The sequence below is a fragment of the Podarcis erhardii genome, assembly GCF_964252035.2.
Source record: "Podarcis erhardii genome assembly, chromosome: 5".
NCBI classification, from domain to species: Eukaryota; Metazoa; Chordata; class Lepidosauria; order Squamata; family Lacertidae; genus Podarcis; species Podarcis erhardii.
Window position 1 is genome coordinate 14,737,920 of NC_138509.1, and position 11,195 is coordinate 14,749,114.

Below are 11,195 nucleotides of genomic sequence, written 5' to 3' on the forward strand. Positions count from 1 at the left end.
AAAGAAGCAAATAGGCAAATAAGATCCATCTTAAGTAAATGTAAAGTGTTACACACTGGAGCAAACAGTTCAATATAAATTTGAGCAATCAATCAGTTGCTAGCTTGCTGTAATGATAAAAAGGTGGGTTATTGTGTTTAGATCCCACTTTTCCTCCAAGGATCTCAAGGTGGTGTACATATTTCTTTCCTCTTCATATTATCCTCACAACACCCCTGTGGTAGGTTAGGCTGACAGACCATGACTGGCACAAGGCCCCCAGTGATCTTCATGACTGAGTGAGGATTTGAGCCCTGGCCTCTCAGGTCCTAGTCAAGCACTCAAACCACTAAATCATACTTGCTCTCACTTGCTAATATAGAATAGAAAAACAATCCATATTATAATGCATTTATACAAATGAAGGGGTAACAATCAGTTTCAACGACAGACAGAATGGTGCCAAGCAAATTGGTATGAAATTGGCCACAACTAAAGTCTGTCCATCCCAGAAACTATTTAAAAATAAACAAAACAGGTATAATTGAGGGGTTAGTAAGTACAGTGGTGCCCTGCAAGACGAACGCCTCGCAAGATGGAAAACCCGCTAGACGAAAGGGTTTTCCGTTTTGGAGGCGCTTCGCAAAACGAATTTCCCTATGGGCTTGCTTCGCAAGACGAAAATGTCTTGCGAGTTCCTGCAGGGTTTTTTTCCTCCCCCCCCCCTTTTTCTAAGCCGCTAAGCCGCTTATCAGCTGATCCGCTAAGCCGCTAAAAGCCGATAAGCCGCTAATAGCGCTAATCCGCTAAGCCGTCAATGGGCTTGCTTCGCAAGACTAAAAAACTGCTAGGTGAAGAGACTCGCGGAACGGATTAATTTCGTCTTGCGAGGCACCACTGTATGCATTTGTGTGAACTGCTTTGCTTGAAGTACCTTTTAAAATCAATGTGGGAAGGATGTTATCCAACAGTTTTCTTCCCTTTTTTAAAAAAACAAAAACAAAAACAAAAAAGCTCCAGTTAGGTTCCATTAAACATCATCAATGAACACTAAATAAAACAACAATCAATAAGATCTCATGAGATCAAGAAATTAATGAATGTGTGATAATGTTCTTTTATTTATGCTTACGGCAACTTTTTTTACATATACCGTATTTTTCGCTCTATAAGACGCACCAGACCACAAGACGCACCTAGTTTTTGGAGGAGGAAAACAAGAAAAAAAATATTTTGAATCTCAGAAGTCAGAACAGCAAGAGGGATCGCTGCGCAGTGAAAGCAGCAATCCCTCTTCTTGTTCTGGCTTCTGGGATAGCTGCGCAGCCTGCATTCGCTCCATAAGACGCACACACATTTCCCCTTACTTTTTAGGAGGGAAAAACTGAGTCTTATAGAGCAAAAAATACGGTAATTATCAATAGCTTGACACAAGCCAGTCGCAAAAGCTGTGAATTCAATCTTGGGCTGGAATACTGTTTAGGGGGTTCGCTTGAGGGTTGATGCTGGTATTGATATTAATCATTTGTATCTTTCTTTTATTTCTTATTATTTATGTGGAAATTGTTCTATTTCGGTATGTACTTTTTGATGTTTTATTTATTATTTAAGGCTCCTTTTGGTTATGTTTGTAATTAAGCAATTGTCTTCATGTTGTAAACTGCCTTGAGCATGGTTAGAACTATGGAAAGGTGGAATACAAATAAAATGATGTGTGTATTTTTCAGTTAATGACAGTATTAAGCTCCAAGCTAATCGTTTTAAGATAATACTGAACTTGGCCATATGGTTGTGTTTATATGGTGATCCACAAGGATTTGTCATGGAAATCTTCACTAAATAAGAAACCGTTTCTATATTTAACCAACCGTTTACTCACATCCAGAGCAGGCAGTCTTAATGTGTTGTTAAATGGACATGGTAGAGTCTGGAGCAGAGATCAAGTAAGATTTGGGATAAAGAGGCATCTGGGTGGCTCAAGGGATTGGTAACAGGATACACTACTTTTTAACGGCAAGGCACTGGTTTAACGTAAGATAGCTCATAGTTCAAGAAAAAAGATTGTTCAACAGCTGTGAGAAATTAATTGGTAGTCTCAACAGAAGCTACGGAGACTATCAAGATTTTCAATGCTAATAGTGTCATCATAGCCATTACTTTTGCTGGGAAAACTAGGTACTTTCAAGTTCGACAGAACTCTCTTTCCCCTCCAGACAAAATGTAATCAAAGATTCAATGGATTGTGTGAGGTATGCTATCATTCTCACGTAATACAAAAATGTAATGGGAACAGAGGAGGGAATGGACATTTGTTTTCATAATTATTACATTTATTTCCCATATTTCTTTCATGGAAATTAAAAGCAGCACAGAACATTTGAGGCTACCGTCCACATGATGAAACCTAGAAATGTTAGTTTTAGCAAAATTACTGCACCATATGCCTTGAGACTATTTCCTTATATATACTTTGCTCACCCAGGTCACAACCAAGATGAGCTAGCCCCACATACATGATCAACCAACAGCAGTTCATTATTTATTTGACCATTTAATACAACAAATTTAGGATTCAAGGACCTCCACTACAACAAAGTTTATACAAGATTAAAACAACAATAAGCCATAATAATCTACAAAGTCAGGGAGAAGCAACAGAGAGATTGCTACACAGAAATCTACGCTTAAAACTACATCTAAATCGACCAGTCAAGCAGTATCAACTCATCACGCAAGCCTTGCTAAATAATCAGGTTTTCACTGCTCACCTAGAGGAGACCAGTTGGACCTCTCTCAGCGTTGCAGTGCCACAACTGAAAAGATGTACACCACTTCACTTCTAGAGTAAGGACAATAGGTGTTCAGAAACTAACTTGAGGACATGGCGAATGCAGAGGGAGAAGTATGCTCTTTTGGTTGTCTTCACCAACTACACCATAGCTCCTTAACAAGGTACTGACAGAGGGAGGAGTTTTCTAGTTTTCCTAGATAAAAACCTCAATCTTAGCTGTGGTAGCATCTCAGCAATCACACCAAGCATGGTTATCAGCACATGCACTTAGGACATCACAAAAGGAAGAACAGCAAAACAATATTGACTCAGATTCCTGGCTTTCTATGAAGCATTGCTTGACAGTCCGAAGAGCCTAATGGATAAGATTATACCAACAGCTAAACGGAGAACCTGAAGTATGTACCTGAACAGCTCTACACTTTTCACTCTCATTTGAGTGTGCTGATCTTGTTTCTGAGTGAGCATTAGAATTCTCGGTTTCAACTGTATTAACTGGTCTGACCTTTGCCTCACTTGAACTTTGATGGAAGTAATGAAGGGAGGGTTACTACACCTGCTTCATGAATCGGCTTATTGAATTACTGTTTCTGTCAAACTGTTTTCCATCTAAACTAAATAATTCAGGCCCCAATAAGTGGCATATTCCTTGCTTAAACTAACTGTACTATCTATCTATCTATCTATCTATCTATCTATCTATCTATCGGTTTAAAAGCAAATCAGTTTGTTCATTTTATCCCTTTCATCTGCGCAAGCTTTCCTGATGAATAACCGAAATGGCTCCTGATACAAGAAAGAAAGTTATTTAGACTAAACATTAAGAAGAACTTCCTTATTGTACAAGCCGTTTGACATAGGAGCTAACTCCTAGGGGCCAAGATCCCTTCGCCCCCCTAAAATATTTGAGGGGGGCCCCAAGATTGATGGTCATTGCCCTTCAAACGGTGTGCATGCACCACATCATGTGATCGATTATGAGGGTGGGGCTTACCTGCCCCTCCTTGAACATTTTATTCAAGTTGGCACCCTTGTTGTTTGATCAGCAAGGAAATATGCTGTAGTGTACTGGAATACGGTGGACTTTCCTTTGTTAGACATTTTTAAGCAAAGGCTGGATGGCCACCTTTCAAAGATGCTGCAGGAGCACATTTACTACATAGTCAGGGTAGGAGATAGACCACATGACTTCTGAGGTCCCTTCCCACTCTGATCCTACAACTGGCTACAGTGTATGTTTGCCTAATTCAGTTTTGACTTTGCTACAAGGGTTTATGCTGGGGCCATATTATAGTGTTTCAGAAACAAGGCGAGAAATCTTATTTGCATGAGCATTTAATTTTAAGGGATAATCAGAAGATTCTGGAGACAAACTGTTATTACCTATCTCCAGTGCTATTTTTCTATAAAAAGTGGTGCCGGAACGCACCATGAATGTCTCCCTCGTTCTCTTAGAACGGCAACGGCATCCACCTGAGAAGTGCCGGAACTGAGTTTCCCCGAGCTCCTGCTAAAAAAAAAGCCCTGCCTATCTGATCTTTTGAGGATACATAAAGTAAAAAAATTCAAATCTGAAAATTAAATTATGCATACATTTTCTGTACTAACAATACTGAAAGCAATCACTTTATTATGCCCATGATGCCCATAGCAATTCTCTTTTCACTGATTTACTGATCCAACAAAAGGAGTGTAGTACCTGCAAATTTTTAAGAGCTTTGTTTTGGTTTATTTTTAGGACTCTAATCCTTGGTTACAGAACAGCAGCCATAATCATTCTTCAGAACAGGAGACTAAAACCTTTAACCATGTAGCTGTATTCTAAAAGAGAAAGTGCCCTCCCTTTTGTGCGTTTGCAGGGAATTATGCTGTAAAGGGGAAATAATGTTTAGTTTCTATTACAGTTACATAAGTGATCCAAGAGTATTCATTTATCAGTATGATATTACGGTACTTAAGAGTATTTTTCCTGTTACTGAATAGTTTGAATATTGATGACATTTTCAAAACTTCCCTGCATAGGTGGGCATCAGACACATGTTCTACCCTAATGAAACAACATACGGTACTCCATATGATTAGGCCAATTAAAACCAGCATCCAGATTTTATGTTCATGTAATTCTGATACAGGGAAGAATACATTATCTACTAGCAAAACAGACTGTCTTGGGCAGGCAGAATATGTAATCCTGTTAAAGAACTCATTATCAGCCCAGCAAGAATACAGTACTACAGAGCTATCATCACTGAATTTCCTGAATAACATTTTTAGTTGCAAACTTAAAGTCTTCCAAAATAGTATTCAGACTTCAGCTTTAGTAATTAATCCTGCTGCACTGAAATAACTAAGAAACAAGCTTTAATGTAGCTATTCAAAATTATATTCCAGCAGAAAGCATCCTTAGCTGTTGTTAACAACACAGAAGCAACACAGTTTCCCCCCCTAACAAGCAGTCTTCTTATTCCCTCATTAATCACATCCTGGATTTCAAGTATGTAAGAACATGTTGATTTTCCTCCTTTTAAACGGATACAACAGGCTTTCAAAAAAGAATAAGCCTGCCTGCTCAACCATACCTAGTTATTTGTGATCCACTGTCAGTCATGCAGCATAATCCTATGTATATTTGTTCAGAAAAAAGTCCCACTGTGTTAACGGATTTGAGTCCCTAGTACCCATGAAGACTGAAAGAAAAACAACAACTCTTGTCCATTTAAAAAGCTCTTTACATCCCTGGTGTATAACCTCTGATTACACGAATTAGGCCAATTTTGTGCCAATACAAATTGATGTAGCTTTTTATGTCAGGTGCATGCTTACACATAGTAAATGGCAAAGTTAGGTTCCAAGACAGCAGTTGGTTGTTCAGTGGAGAACAGTAATTAATAATTCACCCACATGATTTTTCCTGTATACCAGTAAAACTGTACAGGGTTGGATGATCTGGCAGTGCTATCATTAGAACACTATTCCTACTTGTGTGTGCCTACTGGTTAACTTCCAAGAAGGATGGGGAAGCAAGATTGCCCCCGCTTATCCTTATGACTTCCTGTCCTGTTGGTTGCATGCATGCATGGATTTCGCACCTGCAAACAGCAGCACAGGAATTAACTAGTAAACAGGCTGATAAGAAAGGGTTCTAACATGCTCCATCTCACAGCAAGCTGATGGGGGATCTGTCACGAAGGAGGAGGCTTCATTGTAAGGAAGAGCAAAACCCTCCCACCTTCTCCAGCCCCATGGCAGTGGGGCAGTGACTTGCAAGAAGAGTGGAGCCCACTTTGTGATACAGCAGGAGTTGGAGCTGTTCTGGTGTCCTTCCTCAGAAAACAGTGTCTTGGGAAACATTGCTGAGGAAAAGCAACTCGCTTTCCTGCAGCCAAACTCAAAAGAGGAACCTGATTCAGCAACTCCAGCTGGTATTAGGAAACATTCCAAGAAAAAAAGCTGGTGTGAAAGCAACATAACTTGTAATGCAACAGGGTGCCACAACACCTCTTCCTTTGTTGAACCTGTGGGAGGGAGCAGACATAATCTCAGGCAGAGCTGAATCCGCCTACATCAGAGCTCCTTTCATACTAGGACTGTACTGTACTGAAGAATGACGTTTTACTGTCTAACAGTTTATTCAGCAGCTTTATGAAAATGTTTTGACACTGGTAAATCAAAACTCTTCACAAGCGAGTCATTTAACTTCCTTCTAAATTCTGTATCTTGATCTTATTTGTCACTTGTCTCTTATATGCCATTTTATGTGTGCCCCAGATTTCTCTTTCCTTTTAACTCTGTTACAAAAATACTCTCCCACATGTGCCCACAGGCATTCTGGGGAAACCAAGGTAGAAGTTGCTGTGAAGTTTCTCTTCCCATCATCACAGTCTGCCCCATCACAATCCTGGCATCCCTATGGGAGACAGGCAGTGAGGCAGGCAGCACTGGACAGTGGTGGCTCACAGCAGCAGTGGATGGTGGTGCTCGGCCCAGCACTAAGAGAAGCGAAGCACTTGGCAAAACTCCTGCAGCAGCCACCATCATCTTCATTTTCCAGGGAGCAGAGGACTCTTTGCCAAACCTCTCTCAAGCCCAGCAGAAGTCCTGTCCTTATTGAATATTAAAAGAAATGATTGTGCTGCTATCCTAGCAAGAATTTTTTTAAAAAGAGGATAGGTTTCTGTAGATAGTTGGAACAGATGACACTAAAGTGCTCACCCTCTGCATGATTTTTATTGTATAAAGGCAATCAGTACATTTTAACTAAGAATAAAATACAGCTCAGGGGGACATTTTCTCTTTGGCTAAATAATACAAAAGTTGTCTAAGGTACCATTTCCCCTGTTTAAATTCATGAAATTTGAAGCTGCATTCAATGGAAGGTGGCTGTTGTTTTTATACATAGAAGGAATCTAACTTTCTGAAGTTTTCATGGGGACTTCTCTTGACCAAAAAGACTTTTTATACAAGGTGTATAATGTTTGACGGAAACTGGCAAAATAGAATCTACTCCTAAATTACAATGGCTAAGAGCTCTAAACATTAAAACTATGCTTCAGTCCATGGACAGACTTTATGAACCAGGCCTGTGCAGAGCTTGACTGAGGCAAGAGTCCCCGGTCGGCTGGGAGGCCCAGGGTGTTTTTGGCATGACAGCATAAGTCCAGTAGGCCCTTGGTGAGGGCCCCTGGCCAGCTTAGCCCACCATGGCCCAAGACAACTGTACCCAGCTGCCCCCTGCTCTTCATGGGCAGGTAATGAACCACATCAAATTGCACTGCATAAATATTTTAGATGTGATACTACTTACATTACAGAGAAGATATACTGATTTAATTGGTGCATCTCTAGTGAGACTATGAGGTCACCCAAAACTAATGGAATTTTCCCCCATGTGTCAGGATATTGTTGAATATGAGATTCCATTCATGCCTATACTGTAGTTAGTTTGCATGGGTGTGCTAAACATCATGTTAGATGAGGACAGAGGAAGCTAGTTGGTACTGTAATAATAAATGCAGGTAGACTTCTTTAATTTTTAAATTCTGAATTCAAGATACTGTAATTTGTCAATGCCTTCAGAAAATGCTCAACTTGAAATACCAGCTATAGTTTAAGATGGATTTGAAATGAATTACACACTGATAAATACAGTACCTGATTTCCCACAACCCTTCAAAAAATGTTTCTCCAGGGTCCCTTCAAGAACCACAAAACCAGTACAGTGGTACCTTGGGTTAAGAACTTAATTCGTTCTGGAGGTCTGTTTTTAACCTGAAGCACCACTTTAGCTAATGCGGCCTCCTGCTGCTGCTGCAACACCGCAGTACGATTTCTGCTCTCATCCTGAAGCAAAGTTCTTAACCCGAAGTAATATTTCTAGGTTAGCAGAGTCTGTAACCTGAAGCATATGTAACCTGAAGCGTATGTAACCCGAGGTACCACTGTACTAATAAAATGCAGTAGTCAGCCCCACTATGTTCAGTTGGACTTGTTTCCAGATAAGTGTGCCTAGGACTACAGTGAGAGAATTTCTGCAAGTTTAATCTTGAAAAGGGATACTAGAGGCATTGTGTTTCTTTGCACGTGTATGTAGATGTGACTACACAGTAACAAGAAATGCAGCTATTTTATATGCTAGGGTGGCTTTCTTTGAGCTGTTTATATAGCATATTGTAAGACAATAATGTATTTAAACTACAGTTTTTTAAGTGGGAACAGAACTGCTGTAAAACAGTGTCCCTAACCCAGGCAATAAATCAAAAAGATACCACAGCTGATCGTATGAAAACCCACTGAGAGGTCTGGGGAAATAAACTGGGTCCCCCTGTCAGGGGAATGAAATTTTAGAACTTAAATCAGACCTGAGATCAAACTCATCCAAAAGATCCTGGAGTTGCACAACACATTTCAGAGTGCGCGCACACACACACACACACACACACACACGGTGTTCATCATTACTCTTTCTGAATGGCGAATACTGTACATGATACTCTCTTGCAGCTACAAATCATGAGGGAGATGAGATTTCATTGTATGGAAGAGCAAAACCCTCCCACCTTCTGCAGCCCACTGGCAGTGGATCTACTTACAGGAAAAGACTGGAGCCTGCTTTGCAGAAACTTAAGGAACCCTGGTTGCCATTACTCATTTTCCCATTAAGAAAACCCTGATAAACTTCTAAATAACTCAACAATCTGCATAATAGTTTGGAAGCCAATGCCATACAGTATGATGAACAGCCTTTATTTCAAAATACCCCTGCCTTGTTATTAGGAAGATGAGGAAAGTGAATAGCTCAATACTGTCTATATATTGTAATTTCAGCCTTAATCCACAGTTTTCAAATTATAAGATTCCTAAAGGTTACCAGGCATTTCTAGTAATGCATAATGTGAAGCAGGGAACAATGAAAGAAGCATGATCCTTCAGAATGGAGCAAAAGAGATCTGCGGAACCTTAAAAACAGGTTTATTGTCGCATAAGCATTGTGGACCGCAGTAGGCTTTCAGATGCCACAAAGATAATCTTTTCTTGCCAGATAACACACACGCACACACATACACAATTGTGGGAGGTATTTTAAAAAGTTAGGTCCAGGCTGCAGGAGGCCTTAAAATGTTAAGTAGCAGTAGCTGGCCTGCTAAAGCCCAAATTTATACCAACAAGGATAACGAAATAGCCCATACCATACAGAGCCAATGTTTTGCCCGAACCCATATGAACATGCCCGACAAAATGAGGATAACACTTTTCTGCATCTGATGAATCCGAGTCCTTAAGATTATTCAACAGGATGTGTTTTGTTGCCGTTTCGGGGTGTGGGTATATGTCTGTGTGTGACAACTGCATTCTCCAGCTATGCTGTGCCCATTTAACACCTGTAGCGTGACAAAGCAACAACAACAAAAAGGTGCCCACACCGGGATTGGGGGGGGGGGGGAGGAATGGGATTAAGAGTCTAGTTCAGCATTTGCACGATATTGGGGGGGGTGCGCCCTGAAACGACGGGGGTGGGAACAATGTCCCCCCAAAAAACGTGAGTGAAAATGGAGGGGGATTTACCTTCCCCATATTTCGAGGGAATTGGAGGGGGTGCTTATCCCGCCCCCCCCCCAAAAAAACCCTCATCAGAGCCGGGGGGTCGCGCGCCGCCTTACTCTTCCCCCCCCCACCCGAGGTCTCTGGGCTCCCCGGCTTCGACCCGGCCCAGCTTGAAGCAAGGCCCTCTGGCCGGCCCGCTCCGAGGAGTTTCAACGGGGTCTACCAACTTATGCCTACTCACCGCCGGCCAACCCTGCCCGTTCCCCCTCAGGAGCGTCTCTCGCGAAGAGCATCGCCTCGCCTCGCCTCCTCGGCGGCTTCGCCTCCTTCCCCGCCCCCCTCGCCCTTCGGGCCGCTGTGTCACTACTGCTATAGCTACGGGGAGCCAAGGCAACCGCTTCTCGCGATAGCTCAGGCGCGAGGGGACGCGGCCCGCGAGAGAGAGAGAGGGGGGGGGCGTGGAAGGGGGGGAATGTGGCGGCGGGAATAAAGGAACCCAAGTATCGCGAGAGCCAGCGAGGCCCACCGCCGCTACTGCAGAGCGTATATAAATAATAGAGAGTTGTGGAGATGGAAGGGATATTAAACAGCTGGTTAATAGCCAGATGCGCCCCTGGGGGCGGGGTGTTTGTGGTTGGGCTGCTCGGGAGCGCCCTGTGATTTCCTGGTCCTGGGAAGATACCAGCCTTCTATTCTGCTCTCTTGTAAGGGGCTGTTTTCTCAGCAAAGAATAAGCTAACAATATTCTTTTCCTTTTCTTGTGGGGGCCGACCTGATTGCATCCTCCTGATGCAATTAGCCAGCAAAGAGTTTCTCTCCTTAGCTATTGTTTTCATTTATTTATTGAATTTATATACCGCCCTATATGCGGAGGTCTCGGGGCGGTTCACAGAAAAGATCGCAATATATAAAATCAAAATAATAACAACAACCCAATAACATCTGCCCCAAAAGAGCCACATTTTAAAAGGGTATATAGTAAGGTTACCAGACGTCCCTGTTTCCCGGGGACAGTCCCCAGATTTACACATCAGTCCCCATACAAAATACATTGAACTTGAAAAGTGTCCCCGGATTCATTGGAAAAAATCTGGTAACCTTAGTATATAGGATGTCAATCAGGTCAACCAAAGGCCTGGTTAAAAAGGAACGTATTTACCTGGCGCCTATAGGTATACATACAATGAATGAATAAAAGATTGAATAACTGCAACATAGGATTCTACCTCAAACATCATTTCCGCCATTCCTTTCTTCAGGCTGGCGGCGAAAGCTTGCTCTCTAATGTGCAGGTGGTCCTTGAGATCGCATTATTTTTAAATTTTGTGTATGTCTTAGGATTCTATCTCAGAAATGTATACTGGTAACATCTGTTTCCAGCAGG

The 11,195-nt window shown here is 41.8% G+C and overlaps 1 protein-coding gene across 4 annotated transcripts in view; it reads right to left on the bottom strand.

Moving 5' to 3' along the window:
• The window catches only part of USP54 (ubiquitin specific peptidase 54), a 94,004-nt gene extending 83,807 nt beyond the window's left edge, over positions 1-10,197 (bottom strand). For 2 of the 4 annotated variants that reach the window (XM_081864200.1, XM_081864199.1), the window contains exon 1: positions 10,053-10,197. The gene's annotated coding sequence lies outside the window, so the exon portion shown is untranslated. The remainder of the gene's footprint in view (positions 1-10,052) is intronic. The other 2 variants (XM_081864196.1, XM_081864197.1) reach the window with 2 other exon arrangements.
• Between the last annotated feature and the right edge of the window lie 998 nt (positions 10,198-11,195).